The 17470-nt window shown below is 38.5% G+C and overlaps 1 long non-coding RNA gene and 2 pseudogenes across 1 annotated transcript; 1 reads left to right on the plus strand and 2 right to left on the minus strand.

Annotated features, from left to right (window-relative positions):
* Nucleotides 1-305: 305 nt before the first annotated feature.
* Nucleotides 306-1070, minus strand: LOC112784193 (cytochrome P450 77A3-like; annotated as a pseudogene).
* A 1811-nt stretch (nt 1071-2881) lies between these two features.
* LOC140178087 (uncharacterized) lies at nt 2882-3579 on the minus strand. The gene is made up of 2 exons (XR_011870325.1): nt 3336-3579; nt 2882-3245 (listed from the first exon to the last, which is right to left on the minus strand). It is a non-coding gene; the product is annotated as an uncharacterized lncRNA (long non-coding RNA).
* A 7741-nt stretch (nt 3580-11320) lies between these two features.
* LOC112792709 (probable RNA 3'-terminal phosphate cyclase-like protein) lies at nt 11321-15380 on the plus strand (annotated as a pseudogene).
* The last annotated feature ends 2090 nt before the right edge of the window (nt 15381-17470 follow it).

The raw sequence follows: 17470 nt of genomic DNA on the forward strand, positions 1-17470 counted from the left end.
ACGGTCAAAACAAATATTGTGATTGTAGTAGTTAATAGAATGTAGATAATAAGTAAGAGTAAACTACCATTTGTATCCACGAAAGTTGAAAACGCTTACATATCTACCCATAGAAAAAAGAAATTACCATTTGTACCCATACAAAATTATTTTTACAGGCAAAATTATCCAAACACTAAAAAATTACCTAAAATTCCTAAATTACCCTTATCTTCACCACCACACCACCTCCTTCACCCAATCACCTTTCTAACCCTAACCCTCTTCACCCAGCCACCACCCCTCTTTTCTAACCCTAACCCTCTTCACTCAGCCACCACCCCTCTTTCTCTTTCTAATCTCAAATCCCACCACCCAACACATTCCTTTATCTCTCTGTAAAGCTTTTCTTGGACTTCCGGATTCGCAATCAGCTGCGCTATCCCCCATTCCACCGCCGTCGCCGTCGCCGTCGTGTCCATTCCCCCGTTCAGGAACTTTGAGCAGAGGGAAACCAATTCATCATTTAAAGGACCAGATTTTCTCCCTTCAACCTTCAGATCGAACAGTGTGTCAAGGTATGAGAAAGTTGTTGCGATTTCGTCGAAGTCTGGATTCTCTATAACTTTTCTTCTCTGTTCAATCAACGGTACAATGAAATCCACCTGTTCCTTTCGAACTTGCAACACTCTTTTCCTCTGTTTCGAGAAGAAAGGACTCAGGATCGGAAGTTAATCATTGAGTCTTGGATTCAGAGTTATGAGAACGTTCTTCATCACTTGATCTATTTTCTCCACCTTGTGTTCTTCCATGTTGAGGCCAAAACACATTGCAACGAGGATACAAAATGTCGCGAACCTCGCGTCTTTGTGGATGAAGACAACGCCATTGTTGTTCTCTGCTTCATTTCTGAGGCGGTTGATGAGCTTCTCCATGGCCTTGTCCCTCACGGTACGGAACTCCCTCAGCCTGGTGGAGCTCAGCATGTTCTGAACCACATTCCGCCGCAGAGATTTCCGAATCAGTCTGTAAACAGCGGCGTTAATGGTGAACTTGTTAGAGCTGAAGATAGTCCTGGTAGGATATCTCATCAATGTGGGATTGGAGATTAGAAAGGGAAAGAGAGGTGGTGGTTGGATGAAGAGAGTTAGGGTTAGAAAGGTGATTGGGTGAAAGAGGTGGTGTGGTGGTGAAGATGAGGGTAATTTAGAAATTTTAGAAAATTTTTAAGTGTTTGGATAATTTTATCTGTAAAAATAATTTTTTACGGGTACAAATGATAATTTTTTTTTTCTATAGATAGATATGTTGGCGTTTTCAACTTTCGTAGGTACAAATGGTAGTTTACTCTAATAAGTAAAGAAAGATTTCTCTGATGTATGTGGACTGCAAAAGTTTCGATGATTCTTCCAATGGATGACACCCTTTTGTAGGCTGTGTGGTCCAACCAACATTAATTCATTACCACTTTGCAGCGTATCTGACATCAAATGATCCGGTACCATTAGCCTTTCTAACATTGGTCCCAATTTATTTATTTTTAAGAAATAAGGATGGAATGACAATGACCCACTTTTTTGCTAATTTTGTTCAAGTTTACTATTATGCTTCATCTTATAATGAAGTGACGAAGTCATAAATTTTAAATAAAAATACAAAAAAGAGTTAAAGTAAATATTGGTTTGAACCCTATCTCAAATAAGGTTATATATATGAGGTCATTATTGTTTATCTAAATCAATGTTTATATACATCATCATTTTCACACACCATTATTATTCCGTATCAGTAGGGTTGCATTGTGTTAGAATTGAGAAAGAGAGAAAGTGAATTTAGTGGATGTGTGTCATTTTCACTGTGTGTAAAAACTAAAAAGAGATGAGACGAGCCAACTAATTCTGATCCCATTCTCACAAATCAATTCCTTTAGTTTTGGGCCCTAATTAAATTAGAATTAAGGTCAACGTAGCTAGTGGGCTTGAAATAGATCAGACCCGTGCTTTGGATTTGGATCTTGACCCATTCATCAGCCATGAAATTTTACAATCCTCATTCTAGCTGGATCCAACTCTACATGGTTGCGGTTTTGGTCAGGGTTTGTGTTCTTTGTCAGCAAATATATGATTCTGCACCTAACAAGTCCAGAATAATTTATCCAAGCAAAAGTATTTGCCTCGAACTAAAGCCACATATGTTCGATTCCTAACAGTGGTAGTTAGGTTAGTGTGTGAGTGGGTGTGTGACTGTGTTTGTATGACCAAAAAAAAAATTCTTCTTATCTCGGTTTCAAAATCAATAACCTTCTAGACCAAAAAAAAAAAAGTCAGTAACCTTAGCGCTGCGAATGATTTATCATTTGATGTTGATCCATGACATTTTCAATTTTCATGTATTTTATATTTTTGGTAATTAATGATGTAGTTGAACCATAATTAAACTTCTGTAATTATAGATTTTATTTTTATGGATTGGTCAAATTCAACTAATAGCCTCATAGCCTCAACAATTAATAGAATAGCATGTTCCTAGAATCCGTCCGATTAGTATATGGGAAGCGTTTTAGATATGCCTCTATACTTTTTTGGAAGTTTAGTCTTTCCTGATTTTAAATTATTGAGATAAAATGAAATAAAATTTTTTAGATGAATAAAAAAAGGTAAGTGATCAAATTTGCACTAAGAATAGCTGTAGTATTTATTTAGTTATAACAATTTTGTTACTAAATAAATAAACATTATTCAAGTCAACGAAAAAAAAAAAACGAAAAACTCATATTTGAAACCCATTATTCATAGCCACATAAGATGCTATAAAACAACCATAGAGCAAACATATAAAATAAAATAAAAAAACATAAAAAGAAAAATAAGTAAATTAGGGGAGGATATATTGGACAAACTTAAAAACAAATACCAAATTAACTATAAAATTCCTCCAACAATTAGTAATTTACAATGGAATTAATCAGGTGGTGTATGTATTTCTTTTCAATCATCACATCACCCACCACTCTTTATATATTCAGGTTTATGAGAATGAGCATGACAGCACTTCTACCGAGCAGATTCTATCTCCATGGTTGGTTCACGGAGGGTTTGGGCAATTTTTGGGATCAAGAATATTGGCAAAAATATAGGGTCCCAAAGTGGTGCGAAAAAGGCAGTATTGTGTGTAGTTGGGAGAACACTGTTGACACTGTCGAATTGTGGTTTATTCTGAAATGGATAAGGGCATGGTATTGTGCTAGTATCCACATAGAGTTGTAGCTGTAATGATGAAATAGCATTGAAATTAAGTTCAGCTGAAAGTGTATGGTGATTATAGTAAGTAATGAAATAGATGACCATAAATAGTACCATTTCACCTTGATCTTTTACTCCTGCAGGCATATACAAAGCCCACGCTTCTTCTCATCCGATCAAGACGTACCAATCCTTACCCAACACACACATTTCGCACCATTAAAGCCGAGCTCCTTTCCTCTCCCCATCATCCCTCAGCTTATCACCACTTTTCTTTTTTATTGCCAAGCTGTCTCTTACTGTCTTTTCCAAACTGCATTATGGGATATAATGGTCATTCAATCTCTCACTTCATGACAAAAGGGATCCCTAAAACCTGTTCGTACCCATCATACTGAACTTCCACGATCGTACCGTGTTTCACCTGAAACGCTTCCTAGTATACTGATAACCTTCCAAAAAGGCACCGTTTTGGGTTTAAAAAAAAAACAAAAAAGCCCAATGGGCAATGCCAAATACCCGGCCATCCCACCATTCTCTCTCTGGATAATTGAACCCTAATCCAAGCACTTTCACGTTTTTTATCTCTAGGGACAAAAAAAAATTTTCTCTCATCCGGAGGGACGATGCTCTCAACAGGAGAGGAACCATAGAACTTTGGGTTCTGTTTCACTTGAAACTCAACTTATAAGAGGTTGAAACCTTCCCTTTTCATTCACGAAATCATCATATACACCTCCTTCCGCCCCATTCATCGAGGTTAGCAACGTTTCTTACATTACCTGAAACAAACATAGATAAACACAAGATCATCTCTGTTCAACATATCCAGCATAATGCGTATCAACTCATATAAGGTCAGAGAGTTACCAAAATACTAAATAGTTTGTCCACAACCCTCTTTCTCTACCTCTCTAAGTTTCCTGTTCTTTCGGACCTGCTGTCCAATAGTAAACCTTCATCTTCTTCACCTTTCTCTCTAAACCATCAACCACTGTCCCTATTATCAACATAATAGTCTCTCCTCTCATCTCCTTCCAATTCTCAAACATGACCAGACCAAACATGGGTACAGATCCTATAGAAGGAACTACCATCACCCTCAATTCTCATCCAAGCCCAGGCTTCAAAGCAAACAGTTTCAACTTAATTGGAAAAATCATCACAGACAGAGAGCTAAAGTATAAGGCCATAAAGAACTCGATCCTAGGAATGTGGGGCAATCCAAAGGATGTTACCATCTCAGAAGTTGGAAGGAACAAGATTCTCATAAGCTTCAAAGACAGTCGCACAGGAAATAGATTCCTGAGGAATGGTCCGTGGAATGTCAAGGGACATCTGATGAACCTTCAAAGGTGGTTGTATGGGGAGTCTATCCTGGACGTCAGCCACGACTTTATGGAATTCTGGATACAGGTGCATGGGCTTCCTGTAGAAAGATTAAATGCTGAAACTGCCAAAATCATTGGAGATATGATCGGAATAGTGGGAAAAGTGGAAGACCCCATAAAAGAAGGCACCCTACAAAGGAACTTCCTAAGACTTAGGGTAGCCATCAACATTACACAACCTCTTCAGACAGGATTCTGGTTGAACAGAGGTAACAAGCCCAAATCTTGGATAAGCTTCCAGTACGAAAGATTACAGGACAACTACTGCTTCAAGTGTGGAATCATTGGCCACGAGAAGAGAAACTGTGACAAGCCTCAAGCCATGGCATGCTGGGACCCTACCAAACCAAAGTATGGCGTAGAGCTGGGAACAGAAAGGGCAAGGCCACTGCACTCACCAAGGGAGGAAGAAGCATTGGAGCAACAAATCAGGGAGTACGAAGCAGCGCGTGGAGATCAGACGCTGGAGGATGAAGGTGTCAATAGCAAAAGCACTGAAAACGACCCTAAGAACCAATGGGTAAAAGAAGTAGAAGAAATAGAGGTCACTTCTGGAGAGATTAAAATAAAAGAGACAGATGAAAGAGGCGGCGAAAAGATGGAGGAGCAGAGAGGAGATATCCCACTGCCACAAGAAAGATGGCCAGAAGATAGAGACATACGCCTCCTGAACATCCTCGGAACAGCAGCTCACAACTTACGAGGAATAAAAGGAAAAAGTGTGATGGGAGGAAAGGAAGTTTCAAGAAAAGAGAAGTGGACAGGGCCGGAAGGCATATCTCAGGAGAAAACTAGGATCCAGGATGGGCCATCAAACTGGATGAGGCCCAACTCACCACAAGTCCAAGACAACAGAAGCAAAGAAATGATAGAAGGAAAATCAAATGATAAGGGCCTAAGTAAACCTCAATACCCAATAAATTTAATTCACCCAGGGCAGGATACCATATGGGCCCAACGAGGAGGATATTGCCAATATGATCATCCAGCCAACCCTCTCTCGGGCCCGTGGAAACAGGAAATGGAAAAAGAAGGTAGGCAGAACGAAGAGGTCCAAGAAGGGGACAAGAACAACGTCAACCTTAGATGGGCTACAAGAGAAGAAGCCGGAAAATGGGAGAAAAAAATGAGCCAGGAGAAAAAGCAAGCATACAAAAACCAAGATGGAGTCACCTACTATGTTGAATTGGCTCCGGAAGATGAGTTTGCAGAATCTGAAGCAAGTAACAAGGTTAACAAGGACATGAAGATATGGGAAGAAATACTCAGCATAGGTATGCAATACAATTTGAAGATCAAGAGGAAAAGAGAGCACTCAGAAATCAAAGCACTTACCAACTCCAACTGGGATGATGACCAAGAGTCAAGGAACAGCAAACGAAACAAAGCAGTGGCACAGAAAGGAAACAACATGGATTTGGACGAACAAGAACCAACTTATAAGGCTGAGGAGGCGGGCCCACACATGCCCCCACCCCAACCATGATTATCCTAAGTTGGAACTGTCGCGGTATGGCGGCGACTGCGACAGTGTCCGAATTAAAAAATATGTGCAAGAAGCACAAGCCGGCCATAGTCTACTTAATGGAAACTAGATGTAAGGAAATGAATGTAAAGAAGTTTGCTAGGAAGCTTCAGTTTAAGAATAGTTTTTGTGTAGAACCCCGGGGCTTGTCCGGGGGTCTGTGTCTTTTATGGAATGAAAAAATTAGTATTTCAGTTTATTCTTGGTGTCAAAATTATATCATTGCAGACATAAAGAGCAATAACAATCCAAACTGGAAGTGTTGCTTTACATATGGCAATCCAATTTTCAAACAGAGAAGGAGAACTTGGCAAGCTATTAGTGAGTCCAAGGACCTGATGGATGAACCAAGTTGCTTCATAGGTGATTTCAATGACATCCTTCATCAAGAAGAGAAGATCGGCAAGCACCCCAAACTACGCATACAAATAGAAGAGTTCAGGAATCTAGTGCACAAGAAGAACCTCATGGACCTGGAACTCAAAGGCAGTAAATTCACTTGGTTCAGTAACCCAAGAGAAGGCTTTGTGACAAGAGAAAGAATAGACAGAGCTCTAGTAAACTGGAAGTGGAGACAGATCTTCAACCATGCCAAACTGATAGCTCTACCTGCAATATCTTCAGACCATTGCCCATTATTACTCAACATAGAACCGAATCAGAGGGTTCCAAGGCAGTTCAGATACGAGGCCTACTGGGACGATAAGGAGGAGTGCAAGGAAGTCATAAGAAAGGGGTGGACATCCAAGGCACAAGGTGGAGACTGGAACAATTTCATGGAAAAAACCAGCAACTGCATCAAAAATCTCCAAGAGTGGAACCGCAAGAGCTTCAAAAGAGCCGACGAGGAGATTACTAGATTGCAACGTAAAATCCAGAATCTCCAAAACTCCCATCACAACCCAAGACAGCAGCACCAAATTGAGAATGCTAAACAAAGAATTAGAGAACTATGGAGACAAGAAGAAAAATATTGGGCTCAAAGAGCTAGAGTGAAATGGCTCAAATGGGGAGACCGTAACACAGCATTCTTTCACGCTTCAACCATTCAAAGGAGAGATAGGAACCGCATCGATAGGTTGAGGGATGCAGAAGGGAGATGGGTACAAGATCAGGAGGAAATCTTACGACTCATAGAAGACTACTTCTCCAAGCTTTTCACTTCCAGCGGGCAACCTAATTTAGCGGAATGTATAAAAGAGGTTCCCAAAAGAGTCACTGAAGAAATGAATACAGATCTCCTGAAAGAAGTCACAGAGGACGAGATCAAACAGGCAGCATTTAGTATGGATGGTTCTAGAGCTCCAGGGCCAGATGGATTAAATGGTCTTTTTTATCAGAACCATTGGAGCACCATAAGCAAAGATGTATGTGCTGTGGTTAAAAATTTCTTTCAAGGAGGCTCCATACCAAAACAAATCAATGAAACACAGGTGGTGCTCATTCCAAAGATTAAGCAAGCAGAAACCTTGAACCAGTTGAGACCCATAAGCTGCTGCAACTACATTTACAAAATAATATCTAAGGTGTTAGTGGCTAGATTACGGGGAATCATAGATAAGATCGTTTCACCAACCCAAAGTGCATTTGTCAGTGGAAGACTCATTCAAGATAACATAGTCATAGTCCAAGAAGCAATCCACAGAATAACAAGTAAAGGGAAAGAAGCCACCAAGGACTTAGCCATCAAGCTTGATATGAATAAAGCTTACGATAGGATGGAGTGGAAGTTCATAGAAGAAGCGCTAAAGGCCTTCGGGTTCCATCAAGAATGGGTGAAGCTCATAATGGAGTGCATCAGAAGTGTGACATATAAGTTCAAGATCAATGGAGCTCTAACCAAGGAAATCATCCCACAAAGAGGACTAAGACAGGGAGACCCCCTTTCCCCTTATCTCTTTATCTTAGCTTCTGAAATTTTTACCATTTTAATGGACAATGCCCTAAACAAAAAGATTATCTCAGGAGTTAAGCTAGCACCTAAAGCACCAATTATCACTCACTTACTGTTCGCTGATGATTGTATCATATTTTCAGGGGCAGAAGAGGAGGAAATCTATCAACTAGTATAGATCCTGAACCAATATACCTCGGCCTCGGGACAAGTGATCAATTTAGAAAAATCAGGAATAATCTTTGGTAACCAGATTCCGATCCAAACCAGAGTCAACATAGAAGACATTCTCAACATTCCAACTTGGGACAGCCCAGGGAGATACTTGGGACTCCCGGCTCAATGGGGAAGGGCGAAAGGCAAGGCTCTAGAGTGGATCATGGAAAAAGTGGAAGGAAAAATAGAAGGATGGAAAGAAAGCCTGTTAAATCAAGCTGGTAAGGAGGTCCTTATAAAAGCAGTCATTCAAGCAATTCCAACATACGCCATGAGCATTCTAAGGTTCCCCAAATCCTTTTGCAATAAATTAAAGGCCAAAATCGCTAAGTTTTGGTGGAGAAGTCAAGGAAGAGAAAGAGGGATCCATTGGAAGGCTTGGCCAAAGCTATGCAAGAGTAAGAAGAAAGGAGGACTCGGTTTTAAGGAGTTTCACCACCAGAATACGGCGCATCTAGCCAAACAGGCTTGGAGAGTGATCAGGAACCCGGAAGCAAAATGGGTACAAGTGCTCAAGGCTCTATATTTTCCAGACTGCGATTTTTGGGAAGCGTCAAAGCATCGGAAAGGCACATGGATATGGAACAGCTTACTGCAAGGGAGGGAGCTTATAAAGAGTAAAGGAAAATGGAGCATAGGCAAAGGAAGTGGAGTGAAGGTATGGGGTGATAACTGGATTCATGGATTCAACGAGCCACTCAAAAGAGGAGGAAGTGACAATCAAAGAGTAGAAGAACTACTAACACCTTCTAGAGAATGGGATAGAGCGAAAATCCAAAGGAGTTTCCCCCCAGTTGTAGCAGAAAAAATACTCCAAACTCCAGTAAGCAGGATCTCTAAGGAGGACAGATTATTGTGGCCCTTCAGGAAGGATGGAGAATTCACAACCAAAACAGGGTACTATGCGGCAAAAAAAGAAGAAGACGAAAGAAGTCACTACTATAGCCCATCATCAAGCTCTGTGTTCGAAGAACTATGGGAAGGGATTTGGAACATAAAGGCACCCCAAAAAATCAAAATGTTCCTGTGGAAGGTCGCACACAACATCATACCGGTAAGGGCAAATTTAAAAAAAAAAGAGATTATTGACAAATAGTGTTTGTCCGATCTGTGCGCAAGAGGAAGAGACCAGTGAACATACTCTCCTGCTCTGCGATTGGACCAGAGCAGTGTGGTTTGGCTCACAGTCACAATGCACGCCAACAAACCAAAACGTCAGATCAGTGGGACAATGGCTACAACAAATGTACATAAAGTGTAAAGAAGCCAACAGAACGGAAGCGGACCAGAATTGGAGTAGAATTGGCATCACTATGTGGACAATTTGGAAGGCTAGAAACAACTACGAGTACAACAACATAGAGCCTAACCCAGAGTCTACCATCAATCATGCAAGAATAATAGAGAAAGAATACAACAGCCTAATAAAAGAAAACATCTCCAAAGTCAGAGAAGACAACAAATGGAGATCATTACCTGTCATTTGGAGACCTCCTCCTCAGAGCTGGCTCAAGGTAAATTCTGATGCTGCTTTTTCCATTGGAACTAAGACAGGGGCAACAGCTTCAGTGATCAGAGACCATACAGGAAAAATCCTGGGGGGATCTGCAACAGTGATTCAAGCAAACTCAAGCCTATCAGCAGAGGCACAAGCATTAAGGGAAGCTGTAATTCTAGTGAAAAATTTAAATATTCAAAGAGCCATCATTGAAACAGATAGTCTGCAGATTGTTCAGACTCTCAAGTCAGGGGATACAATTTGGAAAATAGACCCAATCATTCAAGACATAATTTCTATTCAAAAAAGACTCTCAAACTGTGGTTTCACCTGGACCCCTCGAAAAGGAAACAGACTGGCTCATTCACTAGCAGCTCTGAAACTCAAAAATCTACTTCCTGCTAGTTGGCCAATAACTCCCCCGCCTCAAACTGCAGACATCATCAGAAGAGAAAGAATTGGACTGCACCTCCAAAATTCTCATCAGCAAACCTGAAAGCATAATTAGAGCAGTCAATAGAGCTCACTTTGCAAGCATGGCCAGATCTATGTTATATATATAAATATCTATATTCTCTCATATATATATATATATATATATATATATATATATTATCTTTAAAAAAAAAAACTGAAGATAAGATATTTCTTTCGAGAACTGGATCTTAGTAAAAAAAAAAAAAACTAATAGTATAATATATATATATTATTATTATTATTATTATTATTATTATTATTATCATACAAAATAATTTATTTTAAGGAAAAGATGAGGAATGGTTAATTGGCAGGTTAAGGGGATTGAGGATTGGAGCAATTGGGAAGGGAAGGCACCTTTACCGCATAGAGCATCAAACCAACCAAACTTGTAGTGATCCCATCAGACTTCTCCTATGCCAAAGTGCCGCTCATCTAGGTATCATTACTATCGGAGCTTGTTTCTTCGCAAGCGGCTTCCAGCAGCCTAGCTTCTGTGAGTCGGAGTAGCGCTCCTCAAAAACTATCCGCCTAAAAGGGAATGAACAGGGGAGCAACTCCGTCCTTCTTCTTCTCCGGAGAGCCGGATCGAACTGGGTCTCCGCCTTTGGCCATCCTGATTCAGAGTCATCCTCTTTTTCTCGAGTCGTTAGTTCTGGAATTTGCCTCTTCTGGTTTAGTGCGTTAAGTGAGAGTGGTTAGTTGAGAGAGAGATAATCTGTTGTTTGAATTAGGATAGTTAGGCGGGCGGGTGTGGGGCTCGGTTCTGTTAGGGTGTGGGCCGGGTGTCCGGCCTACACCAGGTCCAAAAAAAAAAAAAAAACCCTAATCCTTTCAAATCTTAGAGAATGCAATTGAGAAAAAAATGTGATAAAAATGTGAAGAATGTGTAGATGTGTTGTATACTTAGGATTGGGAGTAGTCCAATCCATTAGGGTACCTAGGATTGGGGTTGTCCAATCCACCAACCAAAAAAAAAAAACCCAAATCCCCATCCCACCCCTCTCTTTCTCTCCTCTCTCTGAATTCTGAACTTACTATGAAGAAGAGAAGATTGAGGAACCCTAATCCCCAAACCTCAGCCCGCAGCCACCAATCCATCCCTCTTCAAGGTTATCTCTGAACTCTTCACCTCCAGGATAGACCATGGGTGCCGCGTAAAGTGTGGAAGCTCTGTTCGGCGGTCCATCCCTCTTCTCATTGTTCCACCTCTCGTCGCCGTCGCCGTCGCAGAAAGGTGTCCTCTCGTCTCTTCTCCTCTCATCTCTTCTCCTCTCATCGTTCTTCGGTTGTCGTCTCTTCGATCTCTCTCTCTCTCTCTGTCTTTGTCCGAACTTAACGTCACTTTTTGAGTTCTCTCTCTCGGTCTCTGTTCGAACTCGTCTCTGTCCGAGCTCCTCCTTGCCGGCTGTTCCCATTCCTCCGTCGCCGTCAGTTCCCTTCCCTTAAACTGAATTTTGGTTATATGGTATAGTGCTGTACTATGTTGTTTATACTGGAATCTCTGATTCTGAGTTATTTATGCTATGATTCTGATTCTCGGTTGTTTATGCTGATTTTTTCTGATTTTGGGTTATTGATTCTGTTTGCTGGGTTTTTGATTCTGAATTGTTAATGGTGCTATGGTGAATGTTTCATTGCATTGTGCTGGACTGCTGGAATTTTCTGGTTTTGAGATGTTTATGCTTCATTACTATGTTTATGTTTATGTTTATATTTAGTTGTTGATTATCTGTGAAATTTGAATTATACTTCAGAAAAATTGTAAAATTTTAAAATTTATCTGCTTAAAAATTATTAAATTTAAATCTTTAAAATTATATTAATTTTTTCATAATTTTTTCATATATTTAATTATTCTGGTTGAACCCCGATTAAACTTCTAAACCATTAAACCAATCACTTTACCGGTTCATTGACCGGTTCGGTTCTCGCAACTTTGGTAATTTGTGCATTTCGATTTTAATTTTAGTCATGAACTTTTATGTGTTCAACTTTGAATGTGAACTTTTAATGATGAAAAATAGACAAATTGGAAGTTAAATTTTGAATTTTATTGTCATTGAATAATTGAATTTAGATATCTAGAAATTTATATTGGACCACTGAACCTTTTAACCCGTCACTCCACCAGTTTTTCCATTCTCGCAACCTTGCTGAATTCGATCACCAAGCTCTGTCAGCCTCCGCTGCCTCTTCAGACTTCACGGTGAAAGCTGAAAAACATATTAAAGAGGATGAAGACGGAGTACAAGAGGCTGAAAGGAAGACATAACTTCAGGCAGCTCCTTCTTCTGGCTACTCTCTCTTCAACTCCCATCATCATTGATGATATTAGTGCCGACGAAACTTGGCCTGGCCTCCACAACAATGAGATCTCCCTCCTTCGCTTGTTTCAGACTGTCTCCTATGATTGCCTCGTCCAAATCAATGAAACCGGTATCTATACATATATACACCATGCTCTTTAGTAGCTCCTACTTCCTTCTATATTAATTAGGTTTCGATCTGATTTGCAGGCACCAAATTGAAGTATAAACCCGGCATTATTATGGGCTGCACACAGCACCATCCCCACGCGGTGTGTCTCGCACTCTATTGCTTGTTTCCTGGAGCCCCTCATCCTTCTTGGTTTGTTTGCCAAGAAGCCCCTCGCCATCACCCTCAAAGGTATAACATTTATGATATGCTCTCATGAATTTCATACTGAATATGTCCTCTATTGTTGCCCTTAGGAGTTTAGGATTTACAATGAAGATTCTGAGGCACTCCTTTGTTATGTGTGGTTGGAGTCTAGTACTCAGTATGTGATTTTGACACTTTGATTTGCGATTCGATTATGCTTTTCTACATCCTGTTAGAAACTAACAGGAAAGGTTGAAAAGTGCGGAAAGTATATTAATTTATTTTTTTAAAGAAAACCAGACTATAAGGACCATTTAGGATATATTCTAATGATTTGAATTAAAATTGTCCATAATATTGTTTTTAGGGATCACAAATGATTCTAAGGATCCATCAGTTGATACTTTCAAGTCTACTGCTTTGCCCATGCTAAAGCGCTTTGGGGTCCCTGCCAAAGGTCTGAGTCTTAAAATAGAGAGTCGTGGAGTACCTCCGAATGGTGGTGGAGAAGTTGTTTTGTCTCTTCCTGTTGTTCAGGGTCTATTTGTAAGTTGCTGGGAACTTTTTGTTCCTTTGATTTAGTTTGTTAGAATGAATTTTGTTATATCATATGTTTTAATTTGCAGGCAATGAATTGGACTGACGAGGGATTTGTTAAGAAGATTAGAGGAATTACATTTTCAACCAAAGTGTCTGCTCAGTTTGAAAATAGAATGATTAGAGCTTCCCGTGGAATCTTCAATCCACTACTTTCAGATGTGCACATCTTCCACGGATCAGGTCCACAGGTCGGAAAGTAAGTATGTTTCCAATGATTAATTTGAATTTTGAAAAGCGAAAATATTTATCAAGTTCTTTAATGACCCAACTCACCCGGATATGGGATTTCATTGGTAGCGGAGACTACTACCGGTTGCTTGATATCTGCAGATACAGTTGTTTCTCATGCTAGGCATGAAGAAACATCTGGTCTTGAGGATGATTCAAAAAAAAATTTGATGCCTCCAGATGATGTTGGTAGCAGAATTGCAAATATTTTGCTTGGGGAAATTGCTCAAGGTGGTGTAGTAATATTTTAACGTGTCTGCTATGTAGGGTCTGTTATTTCTGCTTTGCGCTTTGTGTTCTCAAAATTTTTTAAAAATTTTGAGACCATGAACAATGGCATGAGATAAAGCAGTCAAGCTGCAATAAGTTCATTTCTCATTGCAGTTGCTGAAATATCCAATTCATTATGTTTTCAAAGTAGCTAATTGAAGTAAATCATTCATTCAATTAAATAATATGTGTTCATGGCAAAAGTCGAATTTATGAAAAATGAAAGAAACAACCAAAAAGAACCAACAAAGGCTCCTAATTAACATTAGGAGCATCTTTCATGAGACCTTCTATCTTAGCAAAGGTGACTTTGGAAAATCAGTCTCCCCTATCACTGTTTGTTGCTGTAAACCTGGATTGTTGTCTCCCCAACCTTTCAAAATCCACGTATACCACGACTACATTAATGTTGTCATAGAAACCATTTCTAGTTGCGGTAGAGTATCTAGCAAACTCTCATATGTAATATTCTTGGCTGCTTCTGCTTTCTTTTGGGCCACCTTGATTAACAACTTTGCAGTCCTATTTTTGGGAATATATGGACAATTTTAACAGTCTCCAAAAGTCTCGGGTATCAGTTATGATAAATTGGTCACACTTCTGTCAAGGATATAAGGGTCGGACTTTAAATAAGGCCTGCTTTGAGATAACTCCCGAATCGCATCAGGGTTTACGAATTCTGAGAATGCCCCAGAGATCTAGTTATCTGTCAGAAAGAGAGAGTTTAACCAATTTAGTTATATATTAAATACAATTAATCAGTATGGAGGAAACAGAATTACAAAAATTCTTTAAGTTTTTATCATACTGATTTATTGTATTTAATATTTAACTAAATTGGTTGAACCCTTTCTTTCTGACAGGTAACCAGATCTCTGGGCATGCCAATTTTAAATACTCAGAATTCGTAAACCTTTGATGCGATTCGGGAGTTATCTCAGACCTTACTCTGATATTGTTTTTTATCCTTGGCAGAGGTGTGACCGATTTATCATAATTTGTACCAGGGTTTTTGGAGACGGTTAGAATTGTCTATATATCCCTCAAAATGGAATTGCAAAGTTGTTAATTAAGGTGGCCCAAAAAAAACAGCCAAGAATATCACATATGAATAGATTCCTCTGTCCCGCTAGAAAAGGTTTCTATGACAACATTACTGTAGTCGTGATATACGTGGAGTTTGAAAAGTTAGGGTGCCAACAATCCGAGTTTGCAGCAACAATAGTGATTGGAGACTGATATTTCGGAGTCACCTTTTTCTAAGATAGAACGTCTCATGGAAGATGCTTCTAATGTTAATTAGGAGCCTTTGTTGGTTCTTTTTGGTTGTTTCTCTCATTTTTCATGAATTGAATATTGGCCATGAACACATACTGTTTATTGAATGAATGGTTTATTTCAATTAGTTGCTTTGAACGCATATAATGTTTTGCAACGAGGAATGAATTTGGAAAAAAATCTGAATGTATTGGATATCTCAGCAATTGCAACGAGGAATGAATTTGGAAAAAAATCTAATTGCAGCTTTACTGCTTTATCTCATCTCATTGTTCATGGTCTCAAGAAAAGGGGAGTGGGGGTGTTGTATAGTAGTGAAGTTCGTCTAGCTCGGATCCAATTTTGTTAGTTATGTTTTTAACTTTATCCCTCGCTCAATTATATAATTTTGCTTCTAATGGTGGTTGATCAACTATGTTATATAGAAATGACAAATGATTATGAGTGAGTTTTGAATTGCATAATAGTGAATGAATTGAAACTATAAAAATAAAGTACCCCTTTATTTTAAATGTTGTTAACTACTTTGTAAACTTCCATTCTCGTCCAGTTTCTTAATCATATTAATTTATTTTTAGCCACATATTTATACTTACACGTAGATAATGAAAATATGATTAACTTTGTTAGCTTCCCCTTTTTAACTTGTGCTCCGCATTTTCCAAGAGTTGTTATTTGTGAATGGTGAGATTTATAACAAGTTGTATCCAATTTGTAACTACCATAGTCAAAGAGAAAGACCACACTTGTAGAATGAGTTTGAATAGAATATTTATAAATATTAAGATATATAATAAATTGGAGTACTTATCTACTAATCCAATTTTATACCTAAAGTACTTATTTACTTAGAGTACTTACAAAAAATATTTTGTATCGAAGAGTACTTATTAATCCAATTTTCCCTACTATATTGGAAACATGTTATATTAATGCATGTTATTTGTTAAAATTTTAAATATTAATTTTTTAAATATTAAATCTATTTTTATTAAATTATTTTATAAAATTATATTTAATTAAAATTACTTGTATATATTAACTAACTGCTTAATTAATTTCTTATATATATCTTATTCTATAAATAAATATTTCTTGTAAAAGAACAGTATAATTAATTAGATGAATATTATCAATATTTGTTATTTATATTCAAAAAGATATTAATAATAATAATAGCAATATGAATGCACCTAGGAAAAAAAGAGTTATATTTGTATTTGTAGCTATGGATCCAAAAATTTAAGAACAAGCATGTCAATCATTGCATGAAACAATTAATTTATTAATTTGAATATAGTTTCAAACAAATGCGACATTGTCAACTAATTATAAGTCAAATAACATAGTTTCTTTATATAGTCATAATCATCTAGAGATCGTGGATTTTTGTTTTAAGATTGCGGTTGTCAAGTTAAGGTCTTAGGAAAATTAAATACCTCTGCCGAAGTTACAATATTATAGGTAGTGACCTATCCTTTGGAAGAACTAGAATATGGAGATGGTGCTGTATGCATCCAGGATGGAAAAGTTATCAAACATGGAGGCGCATCTAGCATAAGACCTTTCTCACGTAAATTGTGGTTCATACTGGTTGTTTTAGACTGCAACAAATTTTTCTCATAAATCGTGGTTTCTTTTGTGTAATAGACAGTTTTAAAAATTCATTAAATTTATTTTTCATCTACATAAATTGTAATTTTGTCAGTTCAAATAGATTAACATTTTAGAATCTCATAATTCCAATGTCGGTTCATGCATGTTTTGTAAGTAAAATGTTATGTAAGTAAAAAGTTACAGTATATATATATATATATATTGTTACGATGGGTAACCGGAGATTAATGGGCTGAATTTGTTAGATTGGCCCAATCGTAAAGAATCCTCCAAATGGGTTCGCACCTTCGGGGCCGACTTGTGAGCGTAAGTGGACGGGGGTAGTACATGCAAAGACACTCCGATGCCTAAGTCAGCAAGGGTGTAAGCAGGTTTAAAGAGTATTGGGATTTAAAGATACCTGAGGGGTGTCAGTGTATTTATAGTGGTGAACCAATAACTACCGTTGGAGTAGTTCCACCTTTTAGAGAGGTTGAGAGATTTTAGGGGCAGTTATTATCTGCCAGCTAATCTTTGCTTTTGACTTTCTTAGAGCAAGTCGTGGGAGCACCGACTTCTTAAGGGGAAGGTCGGTGTACTGTGAGGCTCAACCCTGTGGGTTGGGCCTGTCGTTCGGACCTGAGCCTTAGC

Source organism: Arachis hypogaea, chromosome 13, assembly GCF_003086295.3.
Source record: "Arachis hypogaea cultivar Tifrunner chromosome 13, arahy.Tifrunner.gnm2.J5K5, whole genome shotgun sequence".
NCBI lineage: Eukaryota > Viridiplantae > Streptophyta > Magnoliopsida > Fabales > Fabaceae > Arachis > Arachis hypogaea.